General features: G+C 44.3%; 1 long non-coding RNA gene across 1 annotated transcript in view; it reads right to left on the bottom strand.

The window, feature by feature from the left end:
- Window positions 1–11,963, bottom strand: part of LOC147346679 (uncharacterized) — a 60,592-nt gene extending 48,629 nt beyond the window's left edge. Inside the window, exon 1 of the long non-coding RNA XR_015153106.1 lies at window positions 11,872–11,963. This is a non-coding gene — a long non-coding RNA (uncharacterized LOC147346679). The remainder of the gene's footprint in view (window positions 1–11,871) is intronic.
- Between the last annotated feature and the right edge of the window lie 1,758 nt (window positions 11,964–13,721).

Genomic DNA, 13,721 nt, shown 5'->3' with positions numbered 1-13,721 from the left:
CTTAGAGTCGCCTCTTCCGGCTTGATGAGTCTGCTCTTGGATTTCAAGCTCCCTCCCTTAGGTCACACTCTCCAAATCTATTTAGGATTTGGATAAGGACAGATTGTCCTTCCAGTGAGTGATCTTTTAGTTTTTGAATTAGAATACACTTGGATTTTCCTGAGAGCAAACCAAAAAGTAAAATTGGCAGACACAGATTGAACCCCTAAATGCTGCCAGAGTGCTCGCCACTTGTGTATGAGAGACAACCATCCTCAAGGCACAAGGTTCCTGTGTAAGAATAAAGTGGTCACAAGTGAGCAGATTTCCCGATAGGCCACTTACCACTCACAAGAAAATTCCATGTAACAAGGGACACCAGGGCACAGGTTGGACAAAGAGGGCAAAGGCTGTCCGCCAGAAAAAAGAAGTATCCCATGAAAGTCACACTGTGAACAAAACTCAAGCCCCAGCCCTAAGCATATCCCTTTGGCTATCTAGGACTTTGTGTGCTTGCTCTTGGAGAAAAACTCCAAAAATGGGATCCTAGTCATCTAAAGGCTTTAAGGTTGGCTCCTCTTTAGGAACCCCAGCCAGTTTTATGTTTAAAAATTACAGTGTCTCCACATGTGAATGGACTAATCTTACTGATGACAACCTAGAATTATTCTGTCCATTATGAAGACTGTTCCAATTAGACAAGATCATTCATTTAAGAGATGTGCTTGAAGGCAAGTGTTCCCAAACCAAATAGGATGGATACATATTATAGTTGGTATGCAGACGCCTCCAAAAACTTCAAAATTCCAAAATTTGAAAACTTCACTGAAAACTTCATTGTGAAAGGCTAATAAAAATTAAAGATATAGGCTAATAAAAATTAAAGATATAAGTACCTATAACAAAAGACTATGAAGACTGATGTAACGCCTACTGCTGCCCTCTGTCCTCCTTGACTTGGGTACTCATTCTACCAATTCTCCTCTGAATTGCCTTTCCACTCTGAAGAGACTACAGGACTGTAAACAAAAATCCACAGAATTAGTTATCCTCATATCCACCCTCAAAGAATGGCCCCCACATGTGTCTGTCCCAGATTTGACAGGATTCTGAGGGGTTTTCTGGTAAACTGCTACCAATTATTCCCTTAAATAGCCAAGGGGAAACTAAATTTAAGAGTAATGGTTAAAACTCTGAGCATCCAATTCAAGGGGCATAAGTTCGGTCTCTGGTCGGGGAACTAAGAGCCCATATGCCATGTGGCATGGCCAAGAAAACAAACAAACAAAAGTAATGGAAAACCTTGCCAAATTTTGGTAAAGACCAGAATTACACTATATTTTAAACCCCACTCACTTTGGAGCCTACACACTGGATCCTAGGAAAACTGGCAGAGACCAAGTGAAGGGTCAGAATTCGTTTAGAGTCAACATTCCTGAATCTGTCTATCCTAAGAAAGAGAAGAAAATAGAATTTCATGTTGTCCCTTCCTTTTGGAATCCAGATACATTGGTTATTGAATTTTCTCTCCTGAGCTAGCTGTTACCTTCTTGTTTGTTTCATTTTGTGTCCTGAGAACTTGGCTTGGCATTCATCAGGTTGGGGATCCCCAAATATGGCCAGACAGAAATGTCTGTTGCACCCCATTTGTGGCTAGGTATGGCTAGATAGAGATGTGGATTCCACTGCATTTGCAGCTTGAATCCTTTTGCCAGCCCTCAAGAGAACTGTCTTTCATTTATGTGGTTATCTTTGGGGATGGCTCTGGATCCTGGGAAGACAATCCCTTCTGTACTCTCTTTGGGGATGCCTGTATGTGTTTATGCCATATATGTCTTTCTCCCCCTGAGGAATCCTGCTTACTGCTGAATGTGTATCTTTTTGCATGTGTTCTTACAAAACTGGCATTGTTGTCTTTCCAATTTGTATTTTTAATTTACATAATGTTATTTGGTACATCTCATTCTCTTTTTCTGGAGAAGGCAATGGCACCCTACTCCAGTACTCTTGCCTGGCAAATCCCATGGACGGAGGAGCCTGGAAGGCTGCAGTCCAGGCGGTCGCTAGGAGTCAGACACGACTGAGCGACTTCACTTTCACTTTTCACTTTCATGCATTGGAGAAGGAAATGGCAACCCACTCCAGTGTTCTTGCCTGGAGAATCCCAGGGACCGGGGAGCCTGGTGGGCTGCCGTCTATGGGGTCGCACAGAGTCGGACACGACTGAAGTGACTTAGCAGCATTCTCTTTTTCACTTTTTTCCCCCTGGTAAACACTGCATCTCTAGGATACTTCCACATTTCTGTTGGTTGCTTCTAATGTGTAAATAATTCTCCAGGGTGTCCATCCACTACCTCTTATCTGTCCTTCTCCCAGGATCTTTCAACTCCCTACTACCACAAATGGTGCTGCCATGGATATCCTTGTTTCAGTTCAGTTCAGTTCAGTTCAGTTCAATTCAGTCGCTCAGTCGTGTCTGACTCTTTGCGACCCCATGAACTGCAGCACGCCAGGCCTCCCTGTCCATCACCAATTCCTGGAGCATGCTCAAATTCATGTCCATTGACTCCGTGATGCCATCCAGTCATCTCATCCCCTGTCATCCCCTTTTCCTCCTGCCCTCAATCTTTCCCAGCATCAGGGTCTTTTCAAATGAGTCAGCTCTTCACATCAGGTGGCCAAAGTATTACAGTTTCAGCTTCAGCATTAGTCCTTCCAATGAACACCTAAGGACTGATCTCCTTTAGGATGGACTGGTTGGATCTCCTTGCTATCCAAGGGACTCTCAAGAGTCTTCTCCAACACCACAGTTCAAAAGCATCAATTCTTCAGCGCTTTATAGTCCAACTCTCACATCCATACGTGACCACTGGAAAAACCATAGCCTTGACTAGACGGACCTTTGTTGGCTCTGCTTTTTAATATGCAGTCTAGGTTGGTCATAACTTTCCTTCAAAGGAGTAAGCGTCTTATAATTTCATGGCTGCAATCACCATCTGCAGTGGTTTTGGAGCCCAGAAAAATAAAGTCTGACACTGTTTCCCCATCTATTTCCCATGAAGTGATGGGACCGGATGCCATGATCTTGGTTTTCTGAATGTTGAGCTTTAAGCTGACTTTTTCACTCTCCTCTTTCACTTTCATCAAGAGGCTCTTTAGTTCCTCTTCACTTTCTGCCATAAGGGTGGTGTCATCTGCATATCTGAGGTTATTGACATTTCTCCCGGCAATCTTGATTCCAGCTTGTGCTTCATCCAGCCTGGCATTTCTTATGACGTACTCTGCATATAAGTTAAATAAGCAGGGTGACAATATACAGCCTTGACGTACTCCTTTTCCTATTTGGAACCAGTCTGTTGTTCCATGTCCAGTTCTAATTGTTGCTTCCTGACCTGCATACAGGTTTCTCAAGAGGCAGATCAGGTGGTCTGGTATTCCCATCTCTTTCAGAATTTTCTACAGTTTATTGTGATCCACACAGTCAAAGGCTTTGGCATAGTCAATAAAGCAGAAATAGATGTTTTTCTGGAATTCTCTTGCTTTTTTGATGATCCAGTGGATGTTGGCAATTTGGTCTCTGGTTCCTCTGTCTTTTCTAAAACCAGCTGGAACAACTGGAAGTTCACGGTTCACATATTGCTGAAGCCTGGCTTGGAGAATTTTGAGCATTACTTTGGTAGCCTGTGAGATGAGTACAATTGTGTAGTAGTTTGAGCATTCTTTGGCATTGCCTTTCTTAGGGATTGGAATGAAAACTGACCTTTTCCAGTCCTGTGGCCACTGCTGAGTTTTCCAAATTTGCTGGCATATTGAGTGTAGCACTTTCACAGCATCATCTTTCAGGATTTGAAATAGCTCAACTGGAATTCCATCACCTCCACTAGCTTTGTTTGTAGTGATGCTTTCTAAGGCCCACTTGACTTTGCATTCCAGGGTGTCTGGCTCTAGGTGAGTGAGCCCACCATCGTGATTAACTGGGTCATGAAGATCTTTTTTGTACAGTTCTTCTGTGTATTCTTGCCACCTCTTCATAATATCTTCTGCTTCTGTCAGGTCCATACCATTTCCGTCCTTTATTGAGCCCATCTTTGCATGAAGTGTTCCCTCAGTATCTCTAATTTTCTTGCAGAAATCTCTAGTCTTTCCCATTCTGTTGTTTTCCTCTATTTATTTGCACTGATTGCTGAGGAAGGCTTTCTTATCTCTCCTTGCTATTCTTTGGAACTCTGCATTCAAATGGGTATATCTTTCCTTTTCTCCTTTGCTTTTCACTTCTCTTGTTTTCACAGCTTGTGTATGTGCCCTTAAACAGCTTTGTGAGAATGGCTAGGAGTGGAATTGCTAGTCCCTGGAAAGTAGACATCAGTTTTCACTAACACGGCCTGATTGTTGTCCAGAATGGCTGTACCAGTCCATATATTCCCTATCTGCCTGCAGAGTATGGAAGTTTTCTGAATGTTGAGCTTTAAGCCAACTTTTTCACTCTCCTCTTTCACTTTCATCAAGAGGCTCTTTAGTTCCTCTTCACTTTCTGCCATTAGGGTGGTATCATATGCTTATCTGAGGTTACTGATATTCCTCCCGGCAATCTTGAGTCCAGCTTGTGCTTCCTCAAGCCCAGCATTTCTCATGATGTACTCTGCATGTAAGTTAAATAAGCAGGGTGACAATATACAGCCTTGACGTACTCCTTTCTCAATTTGGAACCAGTCTATCATTCCATGTCTGGCTCTAACTGTTGCTTTTTGACCTGCATACAGATTTCTCAGGAGGCAGATAAGGTGGTCTGGTATTCCCATCTCTTTCAGAATTTTCCACAATTTGTTGTGATCCACACGGTCAAAAGCTTTGGCATAGTCAATAAAGCAAAAGTAGATGTTTTTCTGGAACTCTCTTGCTTTTTCTGGAGAAGGCAATGGCACCCCACTCCAGTATTCTTGCCTAGAGAATCCCAGGGATGGGGAAACCTGCTGGGCTGCCATCTATGGGGTCGCACAGAGTTGGACACGACTGAAGCGACTTAGCAGCAGCAGCAGCTTGCTTTTTCTATGATCCAATGGCTGTTGGAAATTTGATCTCTGGTTCCTCTGCCTTTTCTAAAACCAGCTTGAACATCTGGAAGTTCATGGTTCACATACTGTTGAAGCTTAGTTGGAGAATTTTGAGCATTACTTTGGTAGCGTGTGAGATGAGTACAATTGTGCGGTAGTTTGAACATTCTTTGGCATTGCCTTTCTTTGGGATTGGAATGAAAACTGACCTTTTCCAGTCCTGTGGCCACTGCTGAATTTTCTAAATTTGCTGGCATATTGAGTGCAGCACTTTCACAGCATCATCTTTTAGGATTTGAAATAGCTCAACTGTAATTCCATCACTTCCACTAACTTTGTTCATAGCAATGCTTCCTAAGGCCCACTTGACTTTGCATTCCAAGATGTCTGGCTCTAGGTGTGTGATCACACCATCGTGGTTATCTGGGTCATTAAGACCTTTTCTGTATAGTTCTTCTGTGTATTCTTGCCACCTCTTCTTAATATATTCTGCTTTTGTTAGGTCCATACCATTTCTGTCCTTTATTGTGCCCATCTTTGCATGAAATTTTCCTTTGGTATCTCTAATTTTCTTGCAGAAATCTCTAGTCTTTCCAATTCTATTGTTTTTCTCTATTTCTTTGCGCTGATCCCTGAGGAAAGCTTTCTTATCTCTCCTTGCTATTCTTTGGAGCTCTGTGTTCAGATGGACATATCTTTCCCTTTCTCCTTTGCCTTTTGCTTCTCTTCTTTTCTCAGCTATTTGTAAGGCCTCCTCAGACAACCATTCTGCCTTTTTGCATTTCTTTTTCTTGGGGATGGTTTTGATCACTGCCTCCTGTACAGTATTTCAAACTTCTGTCCATAGTTTTTCAGGCGCTCTATCAGATCTAATCCCTTGAATCTATTTGTCACTTCCACTGTATAATCATAAGGGATTGATTTAGGTCATACCTGAATGGTCTAGTGGTTTTCCCTACTTTTTTCAATTTGAGTCTAAATTTTGCAATTTGTGGTTCATGATCTGAGCCACAGTCAGTTCCTGGTCTTGTTTTTGATGACTGTATAGAGCTTCTCCATCTTAGGCTGCAAAGAATATAATCCATCTGATTTCGGTGTTGACCACCTGGTGATGTCCATGTGTAAAGTCGTCTCTTGTGTTGCTGGAAGAGGGTGTTTGCTATGATCAGTGTGTTCTCTTGGTAAAACTCTGTTAGCCTTTGCCCTGCTTCATTTTGTGCTCCAAGGCCAAACTTGCCTGTTACTCCAGGTATCTCTTGACTTCCTACTTTTGCATTCCAGTCCCCTATGATGAAAAGGACATCTCTTTTGGGGGTTAGTTCTAGAAGGTCTTGTAGGTCATCATAGAACTGTTCAACTTCAGCTTCTTTGGCATTAGTGTTTGGGGCATAGACTTGGATTACTGTGATAATGAATGGTTTCCCTTGGAAATGAACAGAGATCATTCTTTCATTTTTGAGATTGCACCCAAGTACTGCATTTTAGACTCGTTTGTTGACCTTGAGGGCTACTTAATTTCTTCTAAGGGATTCTTGCCCACAGTAGTAGATATAATGGTCATCTGAATTAAATTCGCTCATTCCGGTCCATTTTAGTTCACCGATTCCTAAAATGTTGATGTTCACTCTTGCCCTCTTCTGTTTGACCACTTCCAATTTACCCTGATTCAGGGACCTGACATTCCAGGTTCCTATGCAATATTGTTCTTTACAGCATTGGACTTTACTTCCATCATGTCACATCCACAACTGGGGGTTGTTTTCACTTTGGCTCCATCTCTTCATTCTTTCTGGAGTTATTTCTATTTCTCCAGTTTTTTTCTGGTGCATATTGGGCACCTACCAACCTGGGGAGTTCATCTTTCAGTGTCCTATCTTTTTGCCTTTTCATATTGTTCATGGGGTTCTCGAGGCAAGAATACTGAAGGGGTTTGCCATTCCCTTCTCCAGTGGACCGTGTTTTGTCAGAACTCTCACCATGACCTGTCTGTCTTGGGTGGCCCCACAGGGTATGGCTCATAGTTTCATTGAGTTAGACAAGGCTGTGGTCCATGTGATCAGATTGGTTAGTTTTTTGTGACTGTGGTTTTCATTCTCTCTTCCCTCTGATGGATAAGGATAAGAGGCTTGTGGAAGCTTCCTGATAGGAGAGACTAATTTTGGGGGGGATCTGGGTCTTGTTCTGATGGGCAGGCCCATGTTCAATAAATCTTTAATCCAATTTTCTGTTGATGGGCAAGGCTGTGTTCCCTCCCTGTTGTTAGGCCTGAGGCCAACTGTGGTAGGGGTAATGGCAACCTTCTTCAAAAGGATTTATGCCTGCCCACACTGTTGTATTCAGTACCCCTGACCCCACAGCAGGCCACTGTCAACCCACGCTGCTGCTGGAGACTCCTGTACACTCACAGGCAAATCTGGCTCACTCTCTTGTGAGGACACTGCTCCTTTCTCCTGGTTCCTGGTGCACACAAGGTTTTGTTTGTGCCCTCCAAGAGTCTGTTTCCCCCAGTCCTGTGAAAGTTCTGTAATCAAATCCCACTGGCCTCCAAAGTCAAATTCTCTGGGATCATCTTCTTATGCCCCACTTTTCCCTGCACCATTATTGCTCTGGGCTTCCCAGGTGGCGCTAGTGGTAAAAAACCCATCTGCCAATGAAAGAGCCACAGGAGCCGCAGATTTGATCCCTGGGTTGGGAAGATCCCCTGGAGGAAGAAATGACACCCCACTCCAGTATTCTTGCCTGGGTAGCCTCCTGGACAGAGGAGCCTGGCAGGCTACAGCCTATAGGGTTGCAAAGAGTTGGACAAGACTGAAGCAACTTAGCACATGTGCGTCATTGCTCTAAGTGATTCTGCTGCATCCCTGAGAGTAGCTTGGAAAACCCGAAGCATATGACCCTCAGTATTAACAGGGTCAGCAAACTATCATTTGTCACCTGTTTTTGTATGGCTTGAGAACCTTTGAGAGTAGTTGTTACATTTCTCAGATGGTTGAAAAAAGTGTTTTTAAGAACAGTATTTCACAAGATGCTCAACATCACTCATTATTAGAGAAATGCAAATCAAAACCACAGTGAGGTATCATCTCATGCCAGTTAGAATGGCTGTCATCAAAAAGTCTACAAACAATAAATCCTGGAGAAGTTGTGGAGAAAAGGGAACCCTCTTACACTGTTGGTGGGAATGCAAACTGGTACAGCCACTATGGAGAACAATGTGGAGATTCCTTGAAAAACTGGTAATAGAATTGCCGTATGACCCAGCAATCCCACTATTGGGCATACATCCCGAGGAAACCAGAATTGAAAGAGATACATGTACTGCAATGTTCATTGCAGCACCATTTACAATAGCTAGGACATGGAAGCAACCTAGATGTCCATCAGCAGATGAATGGATAAGGAAGTTGTGGTACATATATGCAATGGAATGTTACTCAGCTATAAAAAGAAATGCATTTGAGTCAGTTCTAATGAGGTGGATGAAACTGGAGCCTATTATACAGAGTGAAGTAAGTCAAAAAGAGAAACACAAATACTGGATATTAATAAATATATATGGAATTTAGAAAGACAGTAATGACAATACTACATGCAGGGCAGCAAAAGAGACACAGATGTAAAGAACAGACTTTGGACTCTGAGAAGGCGAGGGTGGGATGCTTTGAAAGAATAAGGTTGAAACATGTATATTACAATATATAAAATAGATGACCAGTGCAAGTTCAATGCATGAAGCAAGACACCCAAAGCCAGTGCTACAGGACAACCCAGAGGGATAGGGTGGGGAGGGAGGTGCATGGCAACCCGCTCCAGTACTCTTGCCTGGAGAATTCCATGGACAGAGTGGGCAGGCTATAGTCCATGGGGTCACAAAGAGCCAGACATGACTGAGTGACTAACACTTCCCCCAAATAGTTGGAGTAATCCTCCCGCTCATTAGCCTGTGAAATTACCCAGCCCATAAAATCTAACCACACCACATTTTGAGGCTGCACTCACCCTCTGTGATGGTCCACACTCCGGGGAGCGTATTTCTCTCTGAATAAATCCACTTCTACCTATCACTTTGTCTCTCACTGAATTCTTTCTGCAATGAGACATCAAGCACCTGAGTTTCATTAGGTCCTAAAGGTAGGTGTGTGATCTCAGTTGGAAGACCGTGGGTTTTGGCTGGGTGTGAGTCCTAGCCCTCTGGGTTAGAGTCTCAAACTGGGTTCTTGCTGGGTTCAAGCCCTGGCACATGGGGTCAAGTCCCTGTCTGAGGTTAAAGTGTTTTAGTTCCATCCAAGCAGAGACCTACAAAGTGAGAAGGAATTGGCCATGTGAAGATGGATAACGGCAGGTGGCAAGAAGAACATTCTGGGCAAAGAGAACAGCATGTCCATGGCCAGAGGGATCAGATCATGTTGTTGGAGGAAGAAGATGTTTGCATTGTCATTTGCATGATAGGCTTGTGCGTGCTAAGTCGCTTCAGTCCTGTCTGACTCTTTGCCTGCCAGGCTCCTCTGTGGGCTTCTCTAGATCTAACATTGCCTGTGCCCACGTGCCTGCTGTGTCCCCTGCGCTAGGTGCACACGTGAATTGCCTCCTCGAAGTTTCCCAGTGATTCTGAAAGGTCAGTATCACTTATTCCAGATGAAATAAATATTCATATTCTAAGGCAAGTCAAGGAAAATTTAAACACAAATACTTTTCTCTGCCCTTTGGCCACCTCTCTCCCCTCTACTGTGCATCGTGCATCAACCAAGCCTCCCCATTGGCAGAAATACCCGTGAAACAGGAGGGCAGGGGCAGGGCACAACCTTTAAAAGAATGACATAGCCAGAAAACACAACATAAACTGATCAGAACCAAGTAGGCCCAAGAAGGTGCACAAGTTGACTTCCACTGGGTCTTGAGCCTCAGTATACTCTCACTGTAATACATCAGCAAGCTAAGTAGCACGCCCACAGGCACCACGACAGTGCCAAGGACGACCATAAAGGTCAAAAAATGGGCAGTGGCCCAACTTCTGGAAATTCTCACCCCTTCCCCCATATAGTTGGAATACTGTGAAGTTACCCACCCCTATAAAAACTGACAACCCCATACTCTGATGCCATACCCCTTTCTAGAATGGTCCACACTCTGTCTGTGGAGTGTGTTTCTGTCTAAATAAATCCACTTTTACCTATCACTGTGTCTCACTGATGGAGAAGGCAATAGCACCCCACTCCAGTACTCTTGCCTGGAAAATCCCATGGATGGAGGAGCCTGGTGGGCTGCAGTACATGGGGTCGCTGAGGGTTGGATACGATGGAGCGACTTCACTTTCACTTTTCACTTTCATGCATTGGAGAAGGAAATGGCAGCCCACTCCAGTGTTCTTGCCTGGAGAATCCCAGGGATAGGGGAGCCTGGTGGGCTGCCGTCTATGGGGTCACACAGAGTCGGACACGACTGAAGTGACTTAGCAGCAGCTGTCTCACTGAATTCTTTCTGCCATGAGACATTGAGAACCCGAGTTTCATTAAGTCCTGACACCAAGTGTGTGATCTCAGTTAAAAGACCATAGGTTCAAGTCCCAATCTGAGTTACATGCTTTCACCTGCTCAACCATAAACAGCAACATTCTCCTAACACCAAGACAACTCCTTAAAAGATAACCTTCCTTTTTGATCTTATAAGGGGCCACCCTGACCCATGACCTACCACTTGTTTTGTGTCACCCATCAATAGTACATTATTAATGTACACCTGTGTTGGCTCAGATGGTAAAGAATCTGCTTATAATGCAGGAGACCTGGGTTCGATCCCTGGGTCAGGAAGATATCCCGGAGAAGGGAATAACTACCCACTCCAGCATTCTTGACTGGAGAATTCCATGGACAGAGGAGCTGGTGGGCTCCTGACTGGTGGGCTGTGGGGTCACAAAAGAGTCAGACATGATTGAGCAACTAACACTTTCCCTTTTCTGTCTCAAAAACGTATATAACTGTGCTTTGACCTCTAACGGGTGGAACAGTCCCCAGAGTTCTGCAAGAAGCTGTTCCCGGGTTATAATCCTCAGTTTGGTTTGAATAAAATTTTCCACTTCTTTCTTAGAGTGACTGATTAATTTTTTTGTTTAAATTCCCATTGTACAGCTGTGAAAATTGAGGTTCAGAAGAACAATGGAGTGCCATGGTTAATGGCATGTTCTGGAGACAGATTGATTTTAATCTGCCATTTAGCAGTGTCCCTTAAGCGTTTATCATTTTGAGCATTCACTTTGCATATCTGCAAAATAACACTATATACTTTATAAACGTTATTATGGAGTAAAAATAAATAATCCATGTAAAAGCTCTTATTACAGGGCCTGACAGATGGTGAACATTTCACAAATGGCTGTTGTTCTTACTATTCTCAATATGCCCTCTGGGGCTGAGAAGCTGGGCTGTAGTGCAAAGGTCAAAGCCAGGTCATCATCATGACCACCTGAGTCAGCTACTTGCTGTGGAGACCTAGAAACAGCTGAGGGAGGGGAGATTCTGGGAGCCACTGAAGGGAGAGAAAAAGTAACTGGGACAGGGAAGTGTAAATGGAGATTGAGATTCATTGAGCACTTCAGGTGCAAGACCGAAATTCAGTCATTTTGCACAGGAACCAAAAGAATATATATATATATATATATATATATATATATTTTTTTTTTTTTTGGTCATGCTGAGCAGCTTGCAGGATCTTAGTCCCCTGATCATGAATCGAACCCAGGCCAGGCTACCACAACAGGCAGCCAAGTCCTAATCACTGGACCGCCAGGAAATCCCCCAAAAGATTAAGACCTTCTGACTGCAGGACTTTGGTCCTTGGTCCTTACCTGGCTTGAGAAAGAGTGAGGTCACAGTCTCTCAGGGACCTCTCATCGAGGAGAAAGAAGACATCCCTCCAGGAAACTTGGAGCCCAAACACAGAGTGGGGGCTAGACTTTGCCCTGGTTGATTCCAGGCAGAGGGTGTGGCTCTGGGAAGGAAGGTGCATTCGCGGACTTGCTCTTTGCTCTTGGGAATCACCAAAGGCACACGCACAGTATTTCCATAATGCAAATTCTCTTGCCAGGTTGGGGGCAGATTTGTGGGAACTGAGTTTCCAAACATAGACAGGTGTGAGTGTCTCTTGTGAAAATTCTTCTTCTCAAATATGTTGCTTAGAGCTGCTCTCCTGATAGCTCCTGAGACTGGGGCCCTCAGTCCTATCCATCTCTCTTAGCATGTAATACCTGCATTTTCACTCAAGACGAAGTTTATCTTCTGTGTCTCCACGTTGCAAACCCAGGCCACACAAGAGGGTAAATAGACTTTCTAAATAAACAAATATTCAGACTCTCAGGGGGCAAAAATATCCATTTTGTGAATATATTACCATTTATTTATTTACTCATCTCATTGTTCTGGGGCATTTGGGTAGTTTCAAGTTTCTGAGTCTTTGGCTATAACAAATAGTGCTGATGTAAGGCAGTTTTACAAACGTTGTTTTGGGGTAGCACGTGCATTTCTGTCATGTATGTATCTAAGAGTGGACATCCCAGAGTCCCAGACTCTGTGCTCCCAATGCACGTTCCCTCCCAAAGGTCAGGGACCTAGATCCCAGGTACCACAACTAAGAGTTCACAAGCTGCCACTAAGAGCTGGTACAGCCAAAAAAGAAAGAAAAATATTTAAAAAGACAAAACAGTGGAGGTGCTGGGTCAGCTTTACTAGATATTAGTACTCATTGGACCCACTCCAGCGTTCTTGCCTGGAGAATCCCAGGGACGGGAGAGCCTGGTGGGCTGCCGTCTATGGGGTCACAAAGAGTCGGACACAACCAAAGCAACTTAGCAGCAGCAGCAGTACTCAGTTCTCCAAAGTAGCTGTGTCACTGTCCACTCCCACCAGCGCTGCATCTGATTGGCCCGCGTCCGCTCTGACTTGGTGTCACCAGTTGGAGAGTTTACAGCTGTAGCCACACACAGCAGCATGGCTGCACCTCAGAAACAGAAACACGGAATAGAGTGAAAAAAGCCAGACGTAACAGAACACACGCCATGTGACACAGGATAGTGGTACCCATGAGAAGCAGGAGGGGGCACTTCTGGGGTGCAGGTGATGTTCTGCTTCATCCAGGGGCTGCTTACACAAATTTACGCCCTGAAAATTCACCAAGCTGTGTAGTCAGGATTCATGCACTTTCCTGTCTGTTATACTTAAATAAAAATTTCTAAAGAAGTTCTCTCTCAACCTCCCCCTCTCTCTCCCTCTGTCATCTTTCCTCATAGTACTTGGTTGGGAACTGTCCCCACCAGTGGCCCCTTCTCAGCCATGCAACCTGTACAGTTGCACAGGTCCCACACTCAGAAGGGCCTGCAATTGGTTTCATGCTCTGCCATCTTTGTCTTGAAATTTTTGGTGCCCAAGGGGCCTTTTGTTTGCTTTTGGGACTGAGCCTCAGATGTCATGCAGCCACCCTGGCCACGGGCACCCTCAGAATCTACACAGGCCCCCTTCCCAGCTTGGTCTCTGAGGACAAGGTCAGGGTGCCCCTATTCCTGAATAGAGAACATGCCAAAGGCCCAGTTTGGCCCCAGGATGGTTCTCCCTCCTGCGGGAACATGGAATTGCACTTCCCTGTGGATGGAATTCCTGGGTCATAGGGTAGGTTTGGCTTCCCAGGTGGAACTAGTGGTAAAGA

Source organism: Bos grunniens, chromosome 23 (genome assembly GCF_055505025.1).
Source record: "Bos grunniens cultivar Pamir isolate PY7600 chromosome 23, Bosgru_T2T1.0, whole genome shotgun sequence".
In the NCBI taxonomy this organism is placed as follows: domain Eukaryota; kingdom Metazoa; phylum Chordata; class Mammalia; order Artiodactyla; family Bovidae; genus Bos; species Bos grunniens.
Note: the sequence above shows the minus strand (reverse complement) of the source record. Positions and strands in the feature narration are given on the sequence as shown.